General features: G+C 41.8%; 1 long non-coding RNA gene across 1 annotated transcript; it reads left to right on the forward strand.

The window, feature by feature from the left end:
* The first annotated feature begins 15481 nt into the window (after positions 1-15481).
* LOC119033574 lies at positions 15482-22143 on the forward strand. Its single transcript, XR_005079302.1, has 3 exons — positions 15482-15611; positions 16466-16585; positions 21764-22143. It is a non-coding gene; the product is annotated as an uncharacterized LOC119033574 (long non-coding RNA).
* The last annotated feature ends 205 nt before the right edge of the window (positions 22144-22348 follow it).

Consider the following 22348-nt stretch of genomic DNA (forward strand, 5'->3'; position numbering starts at 1 on the left):
CCTGCATTCAGTGACAGTTTGTCTCTGTTTGTTGTGTTATCTTAACATTTCTTGTGCTTGGAAGAGACAGAGTTCATGGTAGGTCCAACTGAAAATCCAACAAAACAGCTGATAGATGACAAGTTTAAGAAAAGATGTCGGAGGCTAATGTGACACGCTGTTGATATAAAGTTATGTTACATTAATTTGGTCGTCTATTGTGTTGTTATTGGAAGGAACATGTACCTTCAGGGATTACTGTCAGTATCAAACATCTAAATCTTCCCTTAGATTTTAAATGAATATGTGAGTATTTGAGGGAACTTGTGAGTAATTTCAGCTTCTGAATGATTCACTTCTCTTCAAGAAGAAGGTCGGTCTGTTTTATTTCTGCACCTTTGACATGGGGAATGTGCGACACGTGTGTTTGTGTGTGAGAACACAGCGTTCCTTTTAGACTAATTAATGATAAATTAGAACACCTCCCAAACATCAAACATGGAGACTGAACACAACAATTACTGAATGGCAGCAGGTAGCGTGTGAAAAAACGAGGCCGATCCAGACTGAAATGTTAACCTGAGATGATTAAAAACCTTCAAAAAAATAAGAAAAATCTAATTATGATAATTCAACAAACTAATAAACATTTTACTTGTAAGTCATTAGGTGCCTACATTAGCACCGGCGAGAACATCACTTTGTGCCTGCATAATTTAATATCCTATCTTTAGCAGGGAGCGTTTCCTCGTCGGTCTGTCGAGCTTTAACTTTGGAAAGACAATGTAAGATTATCTCACAAACACACACCACTCGCACACACCCGTGCATCTGTTTTGTCCCCTCGAATGACTAATCATTCATGCTGTGTATGTGTGTGTCTGTGTGTGTGCGTGTGTGTGTGTGCATGTGGCTGATTTGTGGATTCAGCAGTCCTGCAACATCTGCAGCTGTCTTGCTCTGACACTCGCTGTACCTCGTCACACACTCAAACGCACACACAGAGCGACACAAAGACGTGCACTGCCTCGTTCGCCCGGTATGTGTGCACACATGCATAAAGGCACATGTAAATATAAACACACACACACACACACACACACACACACGTAGACACAGCTGGAGAGTTCACCGGAGATGTGAGAGGTGTTTTTTTTTTTTTAGAGGCACAACAGACGTAACGCAGATGGGGACATGTGTGTGTTCTGTGTGTGTGTGGCTTTGAAGTGAACAGTCATTAACTGGAAAATCAAGCTGCTTTGAAGACCTCAAGTACACACACACACACACACACACACACACACACACACACACACACACACACACACACACACACACACACACACACACACACACACACACACACAGAGAGAGAGAGAGAGAGACTTTAATGATATGTGCGATACAAAAAGTTGAATGTAAATTGCCTCAAGATGGTTACACGTACCCACATATACACACAAGCATGCGCACACGCACACACGCACACACACACACACAAACACACATACACACAGGCATATACACAAAAGGAACACATTCCACTTTTTCACACACGTGTGGGTCTTTTTCCTGAAGCTTTTCTCTCCCATGTTTTAGTATTACATGAAGTATTCATACTTTGCTTTTCAGACACACACACACACACACACACACACACACGCCTGCCGCCTGCTGTCATGTTCGATAGCCGGCAGCAGCAGCAGGTATGTGAAGGCCGAGCCACCGTTTGCTACCAGGCTGTCTGCTCGCATTGGAAACACAGAAATATGACACAAAGAGACGCGGTGGACGTGGTGGAGGGAGAGGAGAACAGACTGAAACAGACAGCCCTCCCCTCTGTGTGTGTGTGTGTGTGTGTGTGTGTTTGTGTGGTGGTCTCTGCGCTTCAATCAACTGACTAACCCGCACTGTTATAATTACATACAGACGGCAGTATACAGGCAAAATGTAACTTCCTGGAGGGAGACGGTTGATGTGCTGAGTCTCTTCCACAGAGTGTCAAATACTGAAGCGTCGGGTTGGCAGCTCGCGGTCAGAAGCCGTCTATCCATCTTCCGGAAGTTACTTTAAATACGAGCATATAAAACTTAAGTGCTGCGAACGTGTTTGTTCTCTGATTTTCTTTAGTTTTTCTTTCATAATGCCGTCTTCACAGGAGTATTCACAAGTACAGTCAGAATGAATTCATGTTCTGTCATCTTAAAGTGCATTTAACATTTGCTCCACTGCCACATGCTGTAAGTTCAGATGATCAGTTTTCAAGTGTATTCAAGGTGAAGTCTATTAAATGAAAGCATTAGCAAGAGAGTCACTCTGCAGCTGTAACGTGTTCTGAGTGATTCTTCTCTTAGTTCCTCCTCGTCCTTTAAAACAACCAACAAGAACGCTAACCACAATGATCAGGATAACGAGATCTATAACGATTACTACAACGGTAACAATGTGAGCATCCTCACTGATGAACACTAACGTTCTGTAAGCTGTGGCGCTGTGCAGCTCCAGCTTCAGCTCAGGAAAATGGATATCCAAGATCCAAGACGCTGATACACAAGTTGTCGTCTTTGGAGAACAAATATTATTCATATTTCATGGTGAGGAGGAAGTAGTAGAGGAAGAATGAACTTCAGGGGCCTTCAGGTTTGTCTCAGTTAAAATGACTGTAATTTGCCTAATATTAAATTATATGAGTGTTTAATGAGTTGTATTAATAACCAAGAGTCATTAGAGTTGACCATTTAAACAGTTTTTCCCTTAAAGCTATCAATTAGCTTACATCAAAGAGGTTGGCTACAGTTAGAAACCGATATTAAATGTACTCCTGCAACATTATTCTGTATAAAACGGTCTCTAGAATCATGGCTGGATAGATTTTGATTGGCTCTCAGTTGTTCACCCATCCGTGTCTAAACTTTTCCTCTTATCGGTTGCAATTAACATCCCAGAATGCATCTTAAAAAAGGTGATTGCTCTCTCCTTTCTATCGACTCTGCCTGCTGTCCAAGCTTTTTCGTTTTTATCGTTGGTCTCGTTAGCTCTTCTTTGAAAAGACTTGTTGCTTGAAACTCCACAATAATGTCTGCTGGTTAATACTCAAATTGCTAGCCATTGAGGATGATGCCCCTCCTCCTTCGCAATGATTAAGCTGGTCTGAACACGGCATCTCATTTGGATCCTCACGGTCTTGTTTCCAGTCAGAAAGCGGCAGTGTCTGTGTCAGCTTTATTTAAAAAACTCAGCCACGTTAGTCTGACGGAAGATGATTAAAGCGATAGCGAAAGAGGAAAGTCCGTCATCTTGGCAGCCTGATGGTGGAGCGTTGGATGTCTGTGTGAGAACTAAGTTCAACTCTGGACCGTTACAGTTTGACATCCATTTTAAATGCAGTATCTGTTCACCCACCAGCTCTATCTGATATCAGTGATTTGTATGGCGGGGGGAGACTGCAGGATTTAAACTGCAGCCTTCAGCTTCTTTTTTTTGAAATCATTGATTTAAACCCACCATTCAATATATGTACTAACGTTACTGTTTGGTCAGCACAGGAGGGGGATATTCAGCCGGCCATCTTATCTGCACGTATGAGATGTTTTACCACCTTCTAGCATTTTCCAAGCAAATTAATAGCAGCATGTCTTTTTTTTTTTTTCTGTCATCCTGAAAGGCTTAAACGGATTGGATGTGACTGATCGTTCAAGGTAGAAATTGAGCTGACTGTGAGAGGCTGCATCCAATCAGCTCAGCCGACTGAGTGACATTGCCCAAAGGTATCAACAAACATGATCTTTAAATTAAAATCCGAATGTGTTATGGACTGAATTACATTCACTTCTCACTCCCTCAGGTGGCAGTTTTAAAAAAAAAAAATAGTCTGATATTTATCCAGAACCGTCGTCATGAATGAAAAAATGATGTGGGGAACCGACTATCTGGCTCAAAGCTGAGGCCGGCGGTCGAGTCATGGGGGTTTTACAGTAACAACTAGTGCTGACATGTTTAGTGGAAACACAGTCATGCTGTGGTAATGATTTCATGAGAACATCTTGGTCAACAGCGACTTTTTTTTGCAGCAGCAACACGAGGAAACAGCTGAAAAATGCTCCTTTTTTGAAAATCGGTCGGTTTACAAAAACAACAGCTCTTGACGAGAAATGTGACCACGTAACTCAATAAGAAACACACAGGGTTCGTGTTATCTGTTCCCAAGTTCAAGTCTGAAAGTGGTTTACGAGGCACATGTCTTAAAATTGTGTTATCCAATTACAAAATGTCAGAGGAGTGGGTGTGTGTGTGTGTGTGCGTGTGCGTGTGTGCTGTCTGATGTGTGTCCCCATAATAGGTTTTCTGATTCCGGATGTTTACGACCTGGATATATGGGAGAGATGATGCATTTGATAGTAGCATAATAGGTGATGTTATTCATGTTACTGATAGCCCTCACACTCCTTCAGGTGGTGCGTGAGTTCTCACATCAGCAGGTATTAATAGCAGTAGCTGTATCACAGAGGTTCGGAGGCTACGCAGTGGGTGACGGAGGGAGAGAGAAGAGGGAGGTTACAAAAGGCAATTGTCACAACGGGTATTGAGGCATTGTTAATGTCATTATTAACACCTGCGTTGAACTACTTTGATTCTTTGCTGTTGTTTCATCCGTCCTGCTGGCAGAGGACACGATGGCTCCACGACAGGAGTGACAGATTTGCAAAGTACGAGGTGTTGATGTTGTTTTCCGTTCTGTGTTCCCATTTAAACTGTCATTTAAACACCATCCTAATTATTTCTTCACACATAAACACACCCGCCTCCCCTCAGATGATGCATCGACGGGTTGACAAGGTTTTATATTATTGCCACAACTTTTAATATATGAACTTTGCTTCTGATAAATCATGTTTTCTCTGTAATCAGGGCTTGTTGGACAGGTGCTCAATACTGCGATACAGATGAGCCTCGTCTGCTGTTGCCATGGAGAGAAGCCAGCGAGAGGCTCGAATTAGAGCATCCAAAATAAATGAATCCAAAATGTCTTGATGATGACACACACACACACACACACACACACACACACACACACACACACACACACACACACAAAAAAAAAAGAAATGTCACTCTAGTGATTGAATTCACAACTCACAACAGTTAACCCACCATCTAAAAGTTTTTCAATTTAAATGGCACATTGAGTTTTCAGTTTTATCGACTGTGTAATCTGTCGCTCCCATTCGTCATTAGTGGCTTTTAAAGCTTGGCGACTGGAAGCTTCCTTCAGTCGTAGTTCACTTACGCCTTGAAGATTTTCATGTACACAAGCTTGTACCTTTTGACTTTATATCAAAGAACCAGATTCCTTTGAACAGAGTTCTCAATTTTTGGATCTGATGATTTGGATATTTGTACCCCAACCGAGCAGCAGAGGTCTTCCAAATCTGAGTCCTGAATGTGATTTTTTTTTAACATCGAAGCAGAAGGCAGAGAGGTCCAAACCATTAAAGGGAGCAGAAGCTGTACTGTGCTGAACAACTAGATGTGGTATATGTGCTGGTAAAGTCCAACGAGAAACTGAGAAACTTTTTCGACTGTAAGAGCCTAGATAACACTGGCGCCAATGTGACAGCTGAAAGGTTTACTTACAGCACCGCTGGAGTAAAGACGACCCGCTGTGTAATTCACACAGAGGCGTGACGGTACAAAGTCATGATGACGTCTGTGTGTTTTCAAGGTGTTTCCAGGTGTCCCCCCCCATCAATCTAAACCCACAGACAGTTTATAATCATAAGGATGCTATTTTAATGTGTTGTGATCGAGGTCCAGACCCACCAAACATCCTGGAAAGTGAAAGTTAGGTTTTCACTCTGAATTGCAGAATTAAATAATCGGCATCAGTAAACAGGACGCTGTCTGACTCTGTCACTCGGGGGGACGGAGGCTGTTTTCTCGATCTGGAGGACCGACCATCACAGTGATTTATATCAACACAACCACTTGAGTGAGTTCAAGTTTTTTTTTTGCGGTGACAGACACTGTTTTTTTTTGGGCAGAAATGTGACCATGAGTCAATAGGACAGGCGGGAGGACGGACGCTTCTCCCCGTACAACTGCAGTATTTTTTCCTCAAGTTACCAAAGACAGTTACAGTTACTTTTGTTTGGTCATGTAATGTTAATCATTTGAAAAATAATCTTCACGATTACTGTGTCCTTGTGCTTTGTGGCTCAGTTTACTTTTACATCAGGTTTGCTTTCAGAAGATATGACCTCTTGGCAGAACGAAGGCTGACACCTTTTGACCTTCGTCTTTAAAAATATCTAAGGGGTTATTGTTTTTTAAAAAAATAAATACGAAACTGACCCTGCCTCAAGGAGTGATTCTGTTATACTGTGTGTTACAGCTTCAGCTCCGGCTCTGAAACTGAGGCACTGAAGGTATAACCCTCCAGAGGGACAAGGTTGTGTTTCCACTGTTGCAATGTTGTGAAATAAGGAGCCTTGAATTACCCTCAGCATGAACGCTGCACATCTCACAGAGCACATCTGATATGTGAATGTCATTAACTGCCTACATCTGTGCTCAGGACACGACAACACCTGTTCACACTGCTCCTCGCAAAAGTTGCCTGCTTTTCTAATTACCTTTCTCACAGTGAGGGCTTTGCTAACAGCCTGTAGAAACTTTTTTGTTAATGCCGTGCGGCGATTAGCAGCAAATGACGCCAAAAATCAAGCCCTCCTAATGGAAATGTTCCACAAAGCAGCACAAAACAGAGTACGTTAACAGAATTTTTCTTTTTAAAAAAAGGTCGGAAGAATAGCTATTCATGGTGTTGTAAGGTTTATTGTCTGGTTCTAAATGCAGCGGTGAGCTAATCCATTTCCAAAGATGAGAGGACTGTGGCTTTTTACTGTGGACAATGCTGCTCTCAGCCAGAGTGGAAGCAGGTCAATCAATACAGAACGCACAGCAGATGATGAAACTTGGCCTTTTAAAAATATAGAAAGCAAAAAAAGATGCTTTAATAATTTACTTCATTACCCGTAAACATTAACACAACAGTGGACCTCTCTCTTCAGCCGAAAAAAGGGGATCGCACGCCTTGTTGTTCCAGCACAGTTTAACACGATTACTTCAATTTGATTTTCTCCCTCAAAGGGACATTTTCATAGACTGACTGCATGAGGCGGCTGATACTGTTTTTTAGGTGTTCTGTGAATCAGTCAGATCTGAGTCCAAACATGAAAGACTTCATACCTCCAGCCTCAGACGACCAGTTACCATCAGAGCTACCAAGTACAGATAAATACCAACTGCACACAAGCCCTCCCACCTCCCAGCTGAGTTCAACAGAATCTTGCGCCTACTCCAAAATGTGAAAATGTTTAATATTTACATGAAAAATGAATTCCACTCCAGTGTTTTTTTTTTTTTTTTTACAAATGACTCTGAGGAACCAGAACAATTCAGCTGGACCTCGTCCAACAGGATCGCCACTGACAGGGGAAAGAAAAGGGAAGCATTTTATAGCTTTCTGTAGAAAGAAAGAGATGTGGATATTCTACAAATGTTGCTGAAATCAGCTGAAACATAAAAATGATGAAACATGAAGTACACTGAGCCATTCGGCCCCCACAGACATCACATTACATCATCAGCAAGTCTTCGTACTGGATCGAGTCACGCTGGCAAACGACCGGCCCGGGAGTCAATCGCTTTCATTCATAATCGATTCAGAATGTAAACAGGAGGTCTGGTGTATTTGTCACGACACATTAATTCTCAGTTAATTACTGTTAGATTGTGTATGTCGGTCTGAAACAGCCGTAAATCCAATTTAAACCGCAATTGAGTGGTATAATTTTTCTCCTCTTTGACTCCTGCTTAATTTTCTATTTTGACGTTTCTTGATGAGCAAGTAAACTTCCAGGAATGTGCAGTACCCGTAGTGCATCCTTGCTTTCTCGCTTGTCATCCTCTCAGCTATTTCTGTACTCCCATCAACCTGCTTAAATGCATTTCATCATAAATCAGAACAGGCCTTGTAACCTGTCATGAATAACCTATGCAGGAGTCCTCCCAGACCACAACCTATACGCAGATGCAAGCAAAGCCAGAAACACAATAGGATCGTCACCATAATGCTCTTGGATTGCACCCACGGGGCAAAGAGCAGAGAGGACAATGAGGAACAGACACAGTTATCACTGGTTAATGTGTGTGTGAGAGTCAGGTGTTGTGTTAACGCACAACATTTTTTAACCTCCCTGAGGGTGAAAGGTGGCAGAGAGGATAATTCGGCACTCATTAAACCTCTCAGACTGACCTCACGACCGCGTTGGAGCTCCCCTGAAAACAGTCCATTCCCACCAAATGATGCATGATTACCATCACCGGCCATAACCCCGGTCAGCATCCAGCTCACCTCTGGCAGGCCGGAGATGTACAGCTGTGGCAATCTCATTTGGCAGGAATCACTCGCTCCTCGCAGTCTGCCCCTGAAAATCTGTGACATTGTAGAAAAAAAAAAAATCTCCTCATATGAAAAAGTGAATAAATGAGACAGAGAGAGAGGAATCCAGACATGAGACACAGGCTCAGAGGCTGAGGTTTACATGTACTGGAGATTTCCATTCATAGACTGATAATCTGCTAGACTCCTTTTGGCACCACGATCCCAGATCCTCACTGCTGCAGCGCACCACGGGCTGTTTTCTTTTAATACCAACTGGTGCTCTACACTGAAAAGCCGTTTCTGATCTGACGCCCTCGATGGCAGGACCGACTCATTTGCCTGTGTTGTGCAAAACAACTCATTGTCGAAGAGATCTGACAACACGATGGCTCAGCGTTGGTTAGGCCGAGGCATCAAAGTGCTGACGCCAAAACGACAGCAACTCACAAGACACAAGAAAAAAATGCGACAAGAACAATGCAGCGAGCACACCTGCTGGAGCAAAAGCTTTTTCTAAAATCCTTCACTATGAAAAGTCAAATTTTGTCACTAATCAGCAATTTCAGTCCAACGCAGAAGTGAAATATGACAAAGTGCATGAAAATAGACCCTCCTCAAATAGCCATCTGCTCTCATTTACAGTTAATTCTTGCGAGTGCTCGGCCAAATTATCATCACATTCCTGTAACATTGTTGGACTGACGATAGACAGTTTATATCCATAAAAAGATAAACCAGAAGCATAGATAACGGCTTGTTACTTATTACCCACAATGCACCTCAACTGCAGACAGCTCAGTTGGACACTTGGGTGGGTTATGCTAACAGCTTCAAATGTAGCCTCGAGCCTTTGAGCAAAGATGAGCTCACTTCTCTCTGACTCCCCCAGATTGTGTTTTAATTTCAAACTTTCAGTCTCGAGTGACACCACTGGAGGCAACTTATCAGACTCCAGTCAGCTCCCCCTCAAGCCACAAAATGACTTCCACAAATGTCTCCTCGCTTGTAGTAGCGCACTCCAAGACCTGTAAACAGACTTTGATGTGTACAATCTGTGGCGTTTACCTTTAAAACGTCTTCTTACACATCTGCTGGGGACAGTGGAAGACATTTGTAGCCCCCTCTTGTCTTTGTCAGTTCGTCCTGTGTTTTCCCCCCCCGTCTTATTTTCAGTGTCTCCCTGTGGTTTGTTTTCAGGTTTTTGTTCCTGGCTTCATATTTCTTAGCTCTTGTCGTTACTGGTTTTATCTTTGCTCTTAGTTTGTACTTTGTATTGTTTTTTGTTTTTTTTGGTTTGCTACTTTTATATTTAGCCCTTTTGCACTCTTTGGATTTGGGATTATTTTCAGCTTTAGTTATCAAAGCTCGCCTTTTGTTTCTTAATCCTGCCTCCCGTGTGTTTGCTGCATCTGGGTCCTGATCTTTTTACCAAATTCTAACAATTTGGGTCACATATTTTGCTGGGCTTACATTTGTCTATCCTGTAATACAAATCAAGAGTATTTTATTATGTTCTCTCTGTGCTTATGGAAATTCACATTTCTCTCATTTCCCCCAAATTATCAGCCCTGATAATAACATCAGTACATATGTTGGAACCACTGAAGGCATCATACATCTGTTTCCACTGGCTGAATTGTTTTCTCATGACAATAAACCAAATGCATTGTATTAATTAAAGAGAGTGTCGTGCCGCTTTATGGTAACTATGAGAGCTCACGAAACAGATTTAGGCTTTGTTTACACCTTAAAATCACATTTTAAAATAACATTTTCACCACCTACACAAATGGTTCAAACAGACTCCTCAAAGCAAGACTTATGAGTGTGTTCAAGGCAATATTCAAACCTGGGGTTCATGTGAACATTAAGTAAGACCTCAAACAGAGGATACGGCACGATGCAGCCTTTTCTTTACACATGCAATCATATCCACAGATAGAGTAAAAAATAATGAGGCATAATAAAAACCAGACTCCAGTGTAGTCGGAGTCAGGCACACAGAGAACTTCTTAACCTCTCTGACTTCATCCAAAGTATTTGTACAGTAATGGTGCCTGATTGTGCAGCCCTTCCACTAATTAGACCTGTAACCTTACTGCAGTCATTACAATCAGAAAGCCTCCCACAGAGCAACACACACTCCACGCCGTCTAGACATCCTGTTTCTCTGGAACACACTCCCTCATCTTTCCTACATCTACCTCCATCCCTTCCCTCTCTCTCTCTCTCTCTCTCTGTTTAACTTCCTCATTCACCGTGCATCTCTCCCTCCTCTGTCTCCCTGCCTTCTCCTCTTCCAGAGTCATCTGTTGTGAATCACCATAACGATAATGGAGTCTGATGTACACTCCTTAACATACTGAGCCCATTGACGAAGGCTTTCACTCTTTAATTCACCGGTCCTCCAGCTGGATTTGCCAGTCACTCGCTGATGTGGTGCCGCTCGACCAGGTTGCTGAAAAAGGACTTTCACTGCAAAGCCATAGTGTTTGTCACAGTCTTTACCTCTTTGCCTCTGCAGTATATTTTGCTGCAGACACAAAAACCACTCGGGTGACCTCAAGTGAACGCTGAGACATTGTATGTAAATGTGCTACTCAATGTAGGTGGACCGACTCTCACTAACTAATTACGGAGCCGTTGTTGTTGAGTTCTTCCTACTCAGTTTTGTTCCCAGAAAAAAAAAAAAACAAAAAAAAAACATTTAAGTACACAACATATTCTTGGAGTGTACACACACAAATTCCCTTTAGCACATGCGGTGTGTAATTAGCTATAACTGATTGCATCGTGTTGCAAAACCTACATTTAACATCATGCTTCTAATTATCCTTATTGTGACTGTAGCTGGAAGTGTCACGTTAAAAAGCAGATTATGAAACTCAGTATCAGGGTTCTCTTCAGAATGAGGTATGATGAGGTAACGTGGGCTCCAAACTATGACTCAAAATCTTTAAGCAGTTTAAGTTTCTGCAGACAACCAAGGTTGACTAAAAAGTACTAAAAGTGGCACACATGTTCACATTTCATGCTAGCTGATCTCCACATCAGGTGATGGAGGGGGCCGACGAGGCTTTTTTACCCCCAGCAAGGCTGCCAAACGTCTGACAAACCAACTAGTTTTGGTTTAGGCACCAAAACTACTTGGTTAAGTTGATGTCACATATGTTGTGCACTAGAAGGATACCTACTAAACCTTTCGGGGTAAGAGCTATCGGGCCAGACTGCTGTATCTGCTGGCTCAGGATAAACAAAGAGATGTGTTCATGCAAAAAAAATGCAAATCCCCAATTTATAAGTGCCTCATCTAGCTACAGTAGCTCATGGCAGCAGTGTGTCCTGCCTGTGACTCCTTAAACTTTACAGACAAGAAGCTCTCCACCTATACATTAGTGAGGTACTTTGGCTTAATTCCAATCTCCATATTTCAGTGTCCATCGCTTGTACTTTATACGTCCTTCTGGGTAAAGTTTTCTGTCACACGTGATGAAGATTGAAACGTCCGCCATGGGAATAAGGTCAGTCTTACATTGCCTTCCAGTGTGCATCAGCGCTAATTTGATTTCTCACATACTCAGACACAAGGCGGCCACTGTTTTGCACAGAAATACTTCTTTCCGGACCCGCCACATGTCAGCGTCTTTAAATAGCTGTGGGACCGCAGTGACACAGGAACAGTTCCCCCGAGGATATCTGGACAAACTACGACTACAAAGACGCTGTTTATCCTCCATGTCAGCGACCCTGAAAAAACACAGCAAGAATATATTGTACGGTACATGTAGCTCTGACCAGAAATGGTTTTAAATTATTGAGTGGGTTGTTAAGATTTAAGAACTTCTGCTTAGAAATTGACACTAAATATTGCTGGATCCATCTGAGCCTGGTACATAAAACATGATCCAGTCACTTGCCTCAAATTAGTGTTTCAGAACTGGTCACCTGAGTCATTCAGTATTTGATTTCTTTTTAAATATTCTTTTGTAATGCCTGAACACAAATTGAAATCTTGACCATTTCATTTGCATTTCTGTCACCCTCTGAATCTGCAGAATGAAAAGTAGAGGGAATTAACTAGAACACATCCAGTTCGAGCAAACGCTGTGTGTTTAATAAGGTTTTAATTCCTAATGATGATTCCTTTTATTGCGCAAATCCTGTTGATGTTTGCATTAATATTTCACCCTCCCCAAATTGTTTTTTAATGAATATTGAACAGAAATGTGTTACAGATTTGCCAACGCTGAATTTAATGATGGTGTTAACATTAAATGGTTCGTTTAGCTGCCTTTACATAACTGATGACTAAACTGACTGTGGGAGGTCTGATGAGGTCTTCATCCGAATACCTGCCAGAATACATTACGACCTGTTACGCAATATCTGACGTCTTTCAGTCAATATCCTCAATATTACAAAGATTTGAAAGCCTCTTCTGGAGAAGCATTGCACATTTTCTTCACTTTTTTTGTAGTGTTTGATTTTTTTTTCCCCATTTAAACTCAGTCTTTGAGATATTGAGCACCATTTTGGTGATGTACAAGAACAAACATAAGCACCAGGTAGAAATTCTGGGAAAACCAGATTGGATTATTCCAAATAAAAACAGATTCAGCTTGAGTAAAGGCAGTTTACTCACTTGTAAGTGCGACAACACTGGACATTTTAAGGAGGCCTGGGTGCAGTTTCAATCCGTGTCATGACAACAAACTGATGTTTGATTTTTCCAGCCATGTTTGAGGTGAACCTTCACGGGAACCTTCGAGTTAACATGGAGGCATGTAAAGTCTCAACATATCCATTGTCTGCAGACACACATTGCCAACAATTATTCTGGCGACTGAAATACATTCCTGATTCTGATTCCGAGTGAAGCTGCCTTGAGTAGAATCTAGGGACATTTTTGGAGATAAAATGAGACGATAAGATTCGAATAAACATCGTCCTGGCTCAGCGTTAGAAGGATGATTGTGCTCTCAAATTATGTCTTTACAGCAACACAAAGTGTGATTGTCAAGTCATCTATCATCCTCCCCTCCTCACACAGTTTAACCATCGCCAGTGGTGGGATGTTCTGAAAAGAAAGTGAACTGACCCCAGCTCAGGTGCATGCAAGTCTATTTGTGTCCTCCATAATGATCTATATCCCAAGCCTTATTCCAGTGACTAGACACAGGCGATAAATCCTGGTTAAACTTTGTCCTTCCTCTTTTCACAGCGAGACAGGAGTGCATGATGGACTGTGTCTCTTCTGCCATACAGTCCTCCATCCTCTCCCTCCCTCGTTTACCCCATCCACCCCTCTCTCCCTATCCCTCACCCTCGCCTTTTCCAGCCCCCTCGCCATGCATCACTTGTCCACTCATCTTTCTCTCTTTCCTTCTTTTCTCTCTTAAATCCAATTTTATCTCCTTGCCTCTCATCTTACCTTCATTTTCTCCCCACCCTTACTGTCTCTTTATCTTTGGTTGAAAAGGGCTGAAGCGGCTATCAAGCCGATTCTCATCTACTTTTCTATCTTTCTCCTACATAAAAAAACTCAAGTTCTTCTTCACTTTCTCTCTCATCTTGTCATTTTGTACATAAAACACCCAATCACCAGAATCAATACTGGCAATGCACATCTCTGAAAACCACAGATAAGTTTTAACTTAACATTTCTGTAGGTGTTATGTTCATTTTTTTTATTAATCAGTTAGTGTTGGGAATAGATCGATGTAGTGGCGTACATTTTCTAGTTTGGTAAGCAAAAACGTTATCAGGGTATGTTATGAGATCTCATGTTGGAGTGGTAACCAACATGGCAGGAAATTGTCCTGATGAACTTAAAAATATCTGTTGGTATCAAGCTTACAGATATTGAAATGCAGTCTTGAACTGCGGTCAGTGGCTTGGCAGCATTCTCGCTTAACTCCAACTCACCTTCACCTCCCCAACAAAATCAGGTCATAGACACGTGATGTAAATATTATATGTCATATATTGAAGACATGTCATTATGGCTCGTAGCCTATGACACATGTAGAATTTAATGTATGTGTGGTTTGCTGTCAAGATTATATTTATTATATATTTATTATTTCTTGTGGTGACATCAACACCCACAGCATTTACTTTCCTGTTTTTCAAATTATCTACCTTCATCCATCCCTCCATCTTCACATCTTTCTCTTCAAGTCATCCATTGTATCACAGTTGCACAATAAGAGAGATAAGATCAAACTGGCTGAACCTGGTCCTTCAGTGATTTAGACCAAAATTTTTGAGTGAATCTCGATATATCCTCAATATTTTGTGAAATCTTGAAATGCTTTCAAATCTTCAAAACATTTCCTCAATACAGATTGTCAGAGGATGAATGCATGACAATTTTAATAACCATTGCATCGAATGCACACATATATTCCGATTCAGAGGCACCTCTCTGATCTGAAGTCAGTAAAAAGCAAGTTTCAATGCTTTCATTCTTTCTTTTGAAACAGCTAACAGGTGTATCTCTAACCAGGCTTCTCCAACTGAGCCGAGTCACCAAAACTGAATTATTTTTACTGTAAGACTTGTTTTTGACAAGGTAGGAAGCAAGATTTCATTCAGTTGCTGGTCCAGATCACCTCCCAGTAGTCCAAAATATTCCTGAATTAATTTGCTCTCATTTAATCTCATCAAGTGAAAAAAGGACAATGAGTTCCTTTAGCAGCTGAATTGTTTTTTTGTTTTTTGTTTTTTGTATGTGACTGGCAATTGTTAAACCTGACTAAAATTAAGCACAAACACAAACAGGGTCGCACCTTGACTTCAAATTAGCTGCAGATTTAGCCATGAAATAATCACTGAGATCCTTCCAACCAGTCCATTCTGGCTATTTTCTCTTCCCCCCCTGTCACTTTTGCTGTTTAGCTAGCAGACACAACAAAACAAAGTTTGGCCATGGTCCAGCCGGTGAAGGAGAAGCGATGTCTGTATAACAAATGACGAAGTGTCAACACCAGGAAATAGCTTAGCTGGACCTGTTTGTGTGTGTGTGTGTGTGTGTCTCAGTTTGGGGAAATAGTGTGGCACGCTTGATTACGTTTCAGCCGGTCAGCCAGCCGCTACAGTCTGGCAAAGTTCGACCTTTCAGGCTGCCACAGATACAGAGACGCAGAGAGAGAGAGAGAGAGAGAGGAAGAGATGGAAGATGAAGGTGAGTCAAAACGAATAAACACAGATCCGATGCCGGGCGTTATCCACAGTTCACTTGTATCTCCAATTTGGGATTTTAGTCTGACAGCTGGCCTTTACTCTCACCTGTACAAAATGCAATTCATGACCCCTGAACCAAGTCAAGCCTCTGAAGAACTTTTTCAAAAAATAGAGCTCCGCATCAGTCACACCACTCAGAGATGAAAAAGAAGTGGTTTACAGGTCTGAGGGTTTCTGCTGAACGCTCCCGGTTATTTTTTTTATCATTTTCTAAAGCCTAATGGCACAAATGGAATGACCGTCATTAAAGATGCATAAATCTGCATTGTCAGTTTTTGCTATTGCTTTCTTATGACTGCAGACAATTTGATGTAATCCACAAGATAATATCTCTTACTTTAGTGACATCTTCGGTTCTGAGTCATCTTGATTTTGTTTAATTTTTCCGAGAATGAAGTTTCATTCTCTGAATTTCTACAGGGTCTTTCTTAATTTATATAAAATATACGGATATGCCAATTAATTGTTGTTTCATTATTTTGATGATACGTGTTTGCAATATCACTGACAAATTGGTTGGATGGCGATTTCTGCAATTAATTTTCATTAATTTTTAAAAGCAAACATTAACAGATTGTAGGCAGGATACATATGGTGTTCTATAAAAACCTGTCTTATCTCATTCACTTCATATGTTTATGACCTGAATTTGTGTTTGTGGAAAGGATTTTAAATAAATAAATAAATAAATAAATGTAACCCTTACCTAAATCGGAAGCACAGCATTGTCACAAGATGAAATTGGAAATTTTCATCTAAAGAACCTCAAAGTTGCAACATATCTGTGGTTTACAGAGAAGCACTGACAGCACATTGCCCACATTTATTGTGGCGATACGTCCGGAGAATCCAAACTTGTAGGACGGCGTCGCCGTAGCAGCACGACTGGAGGAGAGAGTGATTGAAAACAAGAGAGTAAGTATGAATACACACAGAAAAATGAATGAGAGAGAGAGAGAGAGAGAGACTTAGCCAGCATTAATTGTGTTGAATTATTCAACTGACTCTCAAGCTGCAGGGACCACTGGAGCGCTTCTTCTCTCTCTCTCTCTCTCTCTCTCTCTCTCTCCGTGTGTGTGTGTGTTTATGAGAGACACAACTATCGTGTGTGTACACTGTATTTGTATGCTGTGTGTGTGAGGAGGGAGTTTGGTGTGTTTCCCCTCATGGAGTTTGTGGTCAGCGTCCTCCAGAAGCAGCTACTCACTCTTCATTAATGAGAGCTGCACGGTTGTGTCAGGTTACATTACACACACACACAAACACACACACAAACACACACACACACACATCAAAACACAATCTCGATTGCACACAACACAATGAGACATCGCTTGGACTGTGAGCAACATTGCCGCGTGCTCGCTGGCGGGCCGGGCGGCATCGTGTTCGGTAACACAAGCGGACGGAAGCACGCAAACACACACTGATGTGCTGCGTGCAATCAGAGGCGTTATTAGTCATCTCCCATTGATCAGCTGCCTGCTGCATTTGCCCTTCAGCGCCAACTTAACTTAGGTTTCCCATCCGTCTCTGTCCATCCATCTCTCCGCCTCTCTGTTTCTCGGATGTAAATGTTGGTTTCAGTTTCATGTCCGTCAACAAGGCTTGTGTTCGCCTCTCTTTTAATCCCAACACATTTAGCTCAGATAATATGCAGGGACTTTATAGAGTTTGTAGGTTTTTCACTCTTTATTTCCATTTGGGAAACAACAGCAATGCAGCATTTATCGGCAATAGTATTCTTAATTTTCAGGTTCTGTCCAACAACATCAAACATTTTTAATTAAAAAAAAAAAATATTTAAGTTAAAACAGAATTTTGCGCTGTAATTCAGAGGTTGTGTACCGTTCAGAACAGGATGTTTTAAGCAGGCTGTGGTTCAGATGGTACACTGGCTCCATCAATCCCTGGGTTGGCTGTTTTCGACCGCCCACCTCCTCCTGAACATGTTCTGAGGCGTCCTTGGGGAAGACAAGGAACGCCAGTTGCGCCTGACGGGCAGGCCGATGCCTCGCATGGCAGCTCCATTGTGTTGTGTGTGAACGGGTGATTGATATATTGTGAAGCGCTTTCTGCTGTTTGTGAAGGTTAAAGCAGTGCATAAACATATCCATACTGTTACATAAATAAATATACATTATAGCTCTTATAATGTTATTTAATGTAGCTTTAACTGTTGCCTCCACAAAGAATGGAGAAAAGCAACAACTGATGTTTCATGGCGGCTCTTTTGCCATTGTGTGTGAGTGTGGATCGCAGTATTTCACGGTAGTCCATTTACCGATTAATGAATGTAAATATTACTACGTCACTTTTATAACTGTATACAACTTTTACGGTTTCTTGTGTTGACAGTAAAGAAAAGCAACAACCTGATATGTATGACAATATATAAAGCTCTTTTCACAAGCGTACCTAAGATTTGAGTGTGAAAGTGTGAATTCGACTGCACTGTCTCAGATTCAGCAGCGGTTAGAGATTGTGTGATGAGTTGTTCCACTATCTTCATCAGACCACAACCTCCTACATGCACTGGTTTGTGGTTTTGCAATGAAATGTGAATTAAACAGCATAAGACTCAGACCCCTCGAGTCTTAGACCGCAGTACCCTCCTGTAAATGTTGGATAGCCTGAAATTAATTTTTGAGATCTTGGTGTCTTGGTTATGAGCGAGGGTGAGAGGGAGCGGGAGACCGACAGGGGGATTGTTGCACCTTTGACAGTGTTGGGGCCTTTGTACATGGTTGTTATGGTGAAGAGGGAGCTCAGTCTAAAGGCCGATCTCTCAGTTCACCAGGCGACAAAATCTTCCTCTCAGCCATCACATGTGATGGCTGAACTCATAGTGACAGAGCACAGTGATGAGCCTGGTCTCCCAGATTGAGATCCGGTATCTGTTTGGCTGTTTGGTCTGTTTCATCAGGCTGAATAAAACAGTTAGTAGGAGACTCTGATAAAATCTTCATCAAACACACAGACCTGTGGCCCACTATCCTGACACCCCCCCAAAAAGCAAAAGCCCAAAAAAAACATCCCATTAGACCCAAATCCCATTTTCCCACAACCCCCTGTTCTGAAAATACGCAATCTGGCATCACCAGCTTATGTAGGACTCACATAAGTAACATATTTACTGTAGCCCCAAAGCGCAGCCCCATCTACTTTTCCCAAATGTAACCAAGTACATTTTTTTTTCACCAAACCAAACTGTGTTTATTGTGTTGGCATGAAAACAAAGGTCACATGATTTTGTCTTTTCCTGCATTTACAGATACACCAACATTAATGGCAACGGTGAAACCAGAAGTCAACGATGATGTGTTTATTTTTCTTTACTTCCTTTTAACCAAACCACATTTTTCTCCTAAACCTAACCAGACTACAACCGTGCGGTGAAGGTCTCGACCCCCACTGTTGTTTGGGTGTGAATATGTGTTACAATATACAATATATTCTCATGTAACAAAACACAAATAACTCTTAATTACTTGTTCATAACTAATTCATGAGTGATAGGATTACTTTAATGTTGTCAGGTAGTATGGCCACCTAAGACGTGTGAGAAGCTTCCTTGAATGTTCTGCACAGTTCTTTGCTATATCGAGGAGAGACAACAGATCACTATAACACATTCATGTATGTGTGAGTTCCCAGATTCTGTATTATTTCCTAATCCAGGTGTCAGAACCCAGAGCCAGTCCCGCTGTGCCCGCATAATTGTGTTATTTTTAGGATTCCTTCCAGTACGCCGCTAATGTTTTGATGAAAAGCAACTCAGACGGAAAGTAATGAAGTGCGCTGATAGACAGTGCAGCGCTATAGGCTGGCTTTTATTACTCGCTAAAAGACAAGCACTTAGCGAAGACATAACGTAGGTTTCACTCAGCCGGCAGCTCTGTGTCTCTGCGGCTCTCATTGTCTCCTCGAGGACAGTATCAGTGCGACTTTTATCACCGTGGCAGATTGTTCAGACAACCGTGAAATGATCACTTGTGCTTTGTATACATTTTGCCTTTTTTTTATTTTTTTATTGCACTTCATCTCTGCAACAGTAATGTGCCTCAAATGTAATGTCAGATGCCGTAACGTGTGATGACTGTGCCTCGGTTGAAGACCATTCTGCTCACCTCACATCTTTTTTTTTTTCTCGGTTTCTGCCTTGATGTTGTCTTTAAGGTACGAACGGACCCTCCTCATGAGGTGTGGAGTGGCGTGAGCACATGAATAATTTGTATCTAATATCCCTTTCTCCTCTCAGCAATATAAACATGCTCTTCCTCAGTGTCTCACCTCTCCCGCTCCACCATTCTTTGCCTCTTACCTCCGTTTCTTCTCTCACTCAATCACTTTTCCCCGCCTGGTTTGCTCCATCCCTTCTTTCCTTCCAGACTTCATGAAACAGGCTTAGAGTGACAATGGGAGTGGTTCATCACTCAGGTCCATTACGATCACGTTCTGTGGATAGGTCCGAATGACATCATTATTAATTGAGCAGGCAACACTGTGTGCAGATCTGCTTTAATGCATTTTATGCACAAGATTCCAGCTCACCCACAGTGAGAGTGTGACGGTAACAAAGGACAAGTGGAATATACCACAGGTCAGAAGCTCGAGGATGTAGACCAGTGGACCAGTGGATTCTGACACATTCAATCTTCCATAGATTAGCCTGTTGCCATACCGTCCGCAAGGAAATCATCTCAAACATGTTTTGCCGATCTCATGAGGTTATGTGAGAGTCGCTCAGGTGTGATGCACGAGAAGTGCACCATAGCAGAGCAGCAGATTCACACTGGATGTGTTCAGGGTTAGGGTTTCAGTTCACCTGAAACACTCAGATCCCAACGCAAAATCACTGCAGTGGAAAAACAGATTTGAGGCTGCTAAGATATCAAAATAAAGCATTTTAACAAACTATTTGGATTAAGTCTGGATAGATTACAAAACCAGTAGGTTCTAACTCCAAACTTGTCAAATACAGTAGTAGCAGATGTTGTAGGTTCCCCTCTAGCATCATATATTGAAGTGCCCCTCAAGTGCAGCAGTATAAAACAAGAAAATCCCAAGTCGAGGCGGGTCACAGGAGCAGAGACTAGGGTTTGTGTTCCTTTGTGACCAAAAGTGAGGCACTGGGTTAATATAACCATAATCAAAGTACAATCTTTACCTAAACCCATCTAAGTAATTTTGGTGTCTAAACCTAATCAAACCAGTACTTGAACTGTGGCTCTGCAAGCTTTATTTTTAAAGTCTAACTGGCCCTTTGTGTGCAAAACTGATGCTAACAGGTGAAAAAGAGCATCACAGTTTTTAAGGCCACATTTGAAATCCAGCATATTTGACAATCCAGTTACTCAACAGCCAGTTGACCAATAAACCAACCAGTCTAACCGAGAGGAGATGAAGTTTTGCTTTCTTGTTTGTGGAAATTGAAGAGAAGCAGAGTTTTGTGATGCAGGTCCCTCAAACTTTCTTCAGCAGAGTTTGACTGTCGACAGCCTGCAGCAGGTTTGCAAATCGTATAACTCGAAAAATACAAAGCTCATCATTTATGACAACAAGCTGGCTGCTGACTGATGTCACAGAATTAAGGGTAATATAGTGATATAAGCAGAACACATGAAGTGATTGAAATCAGTGACTGAAAGGCTTTAGTTTGCACTGCTGAAAATGTAATGAGCTGTGGGACTGTGAACCTTACAGCTGCACTCTTTGCACTTGTTTTGTCAGCACGTTACAAATCATTTCTCAGTGACAAGCTTTGAAATTAAAGCTTCAGGCTGAGACATCCGTTTGCTCCTCTGTGTATATGGGAACTTATTGAAATGCACAAATGGTTTACAGACACCTTTTTACTGTTCTTTTTCCCCTAAATTCATTTTATAAGCCCCGAGCATCGTTTAAATTTTTAAACACTGTCAAGTGCAACACCTGCCTGTCCCACCTGGCGTAGGTGAGCACAGGAAAACAAAAAGGGCAGAAGCCAAGTGATAAATTTTGAGGGTAAATCTAAACGTCTTTTGAAAAAATATTTTTTTCTGTTTTTAGAAGATTCACCTAGCCACTGTAATTGTTTCCTGTTGTCCCCAGATAACGAACAGCAGCAGAGTGAACGAAGCCGAACACGGGCTGAACTGTGAGCTACTCGACTGACGCTTTTAACCTCCCTGTGGGCCGCCGAGGTCCAGCCGGCACAGAAAACTCTGAAATGCACTTAAGTGAAAAGTCCTGAAATGAGACAGCATTCTACATATGAGAAGTGTACGCTCCCTAAAAATACAATTCATGCCATCTGAAAAATTGAAAGAGAGGCTACATTTGTAACTTTCAATTCAGAGCCACACCGAGTACTTTTTGCTTTTTTTCTGTGTTTTGGTGATTTGTTTTTTTGGAGATTTTCAGAGTGCGAGTGTGTCACCATCCCAACCCAGCATGACACGGTGCACGGAAACCGAGGCTGCATTGTAATATATTATTAGAGAGGCATTACTTATGAATACAGGTAAAAATGGGGGATTTTACCGGCGTACTGAGTGGGTTAGCCTGCAGAGACTCACTTTATTCCAAGCACTCACTGTTTCCCTCCCTTTCTCTCTTTGTCAGGGGATTTGCCAGTCATCTCAGATTTGTTCGTTTTTCTTTTTTTTTTTTTTTCTTCTCTCAGGTGTCACCGCG

Source organism: Acanthopagrus latus, chromosome 15 (assembly GCF_904848185.1).
Source record: "Acanthopagrus latus isolate v.2019 chromosome 15, fAcaLat1.1, whole genome shotgun sequence".
In the NCBI taxonomy this organism is placed as follows: Eukaryota; Metazoa; Chordata; class Actinopteri; order Spariformes; family Sparidae; genus Acanthopagrus; species Acanthopagrus latus.